This window comes from Meleagris gallopavo, chromosome 1 (assembly GCF_000146605.3).
Source record: "Meleagris gallopavo isolate NT-WF06-2002-E0010 breed Aviagen turkey brand Nicholas breeding stock chromosome 1, Turkey_5.1, whole genome shotgun sequence".
NCBI classification, from domain to species: Eukaryota; Metazoa; Chordata; class Aves; order Galliformes; family Phasianidae; genus Meleagris; species Meleagris gallopavo.
The window spans coordinates 146,902,824-146,904,647 of NC_015011.2; positions in this window are offsets into that span (position 1 = coordinate 146,902,824).

Consider the following 1,824-nt stretch of genomic DNA (forward strand, 5'->3'; position numbering starts at 1 on the left):
GGACCATAATGTATACTGTACTGGAGACAGCACCATGCGCATCAAATTCGTTATGTCGTGGGGGAGAAGGGGACTTATAGATGTCATGGCCTCTAAGGCATTGAGGGTGAGGGGTGAGTTCAAACCTCGCTTCTCCACGCAGTCTAGCAGGCGGGTAATGCCCTTTGGATCTAGAGGTACCCACTCAGGATTTCCTCCACTGTTTACAACAACCGGGAAAACTTCCAATGATCTTTCTTCATCTATCAGACTAGACCTGACCTTTCCCCAGTCTGTTAATGTACCCCTCTTAATTCCCCAAGACAAAGTTGCTTCTGCCTCCCCCCCACTGTTCTCTTCCCTCAGCTCCATGTCAGGCTGATAAGGCCTCCATGCTTCACCTCCCCTCCCTGCCCCCCTCGGCTCAGTCCTTGACTAATAAAAAGTTATCTGCCGAGGAGACTCCTGATTGGCCGCGCATTCTCTCATTTCCTTAAAAGGATATTGTGGCCGTTGTAGTCAAACGGATGGGTCCAGGTACGGCGGTGGGCGGTCAGCATCTTGTCCCCCTCCATCAGGCACAGGCGGGGCAGTCGGCGGCAGTCAAGCGCAGTCACCATCTTGTCTCCCTTCACCGGGTACGGCACCGCATGGACACCTAAAAGGTATATCGCTCCCCACATCCTCCCCATTATTCCGGAGAGCATTAGCACACTGTGGACCCTTCCCCGGAGTGCTCTCATCCCCACCGGCTGCTGTAATTGCGCCTTTAATTCCCCCTGCCGGCAGGGCGAGCCCGAGAAGCTGTCGAGAGGCCCCTGTTGCCTCCCTGTCTTCCTTTGCTGTTTTCAATGCCACTAGCACCAAACCCCATGTCTTGAGCTCTGCACCCAATTGGGCATTCATCGTGTGCTGCACAAGCAGCAAAGTAATCTCATCCCACTTCTAGGGATTCAAAATATCCCTGGGGTCCTCACACACCCCCTCCTGCTCCAAGCAGGACACTACAGCAGCCAATTCCTTCTTAGAAGGCGTATTCCTGTTGCCGTAGTCCTTACCCAACTGCAACAATACCTTAACAACCGATTCCATCCTGCGCAGGATCAAGCCACACTTCAGACCTCAGGTCACACACCAGACCTCGGGGGACATCAGGGGGGCGATGGGCCGATGCGCCTCACACGGGGCACCACTTGTAGTCCCCGTTCTTGATCCAGTCCGCTGGGGGCTAGCGATCTCCCCTCACTAGGACCACTGCGACACGGACACCAATATGAGGATGCTGCAAATGGCGTTTGTTGTGACTAAACAGCGACTTATATATCCTATGTGCTTTGTCTATGCCCCTCAATCACACATCATGACTTACATAGCAGAGCAGAGGAGGTCCTATCGCGTCGCATCCCAATTCCTCGTTAACGCCTACTACAACAGACTATGTTGTGGTTTTATGATTTTTTGTTATTGATATTCCACATCATAGCATCATGTAGTGCACTGGGCATTGAACTGTTAATGCTCCAGTTCCGTGCACCTGTCTGGAAGAGAAAAAGACCTACATACTGCAGGAGACTTTGAGGTCAGAGAGGAGATATAGCCCCTGGAAAGGTCCCCCGATGGGCTCTTCTTTGTCAGGCTCTCCTCCCTGCTGCTCAACCAGACTGCACATCTCGCCTCAGCATTATGGTGAGGCTTATCCACCTTTCAGACAGTCTCATTATATTTGATTTATTAGCTTCAAATCTAATTATATTGTATTATAGTGTGTTATCTTGCATTCTGATACCATATTTAGTAAATTAGTTTGTTTCTCCTCAGACTGTTGCCGCTGGTTTTTCAATTATT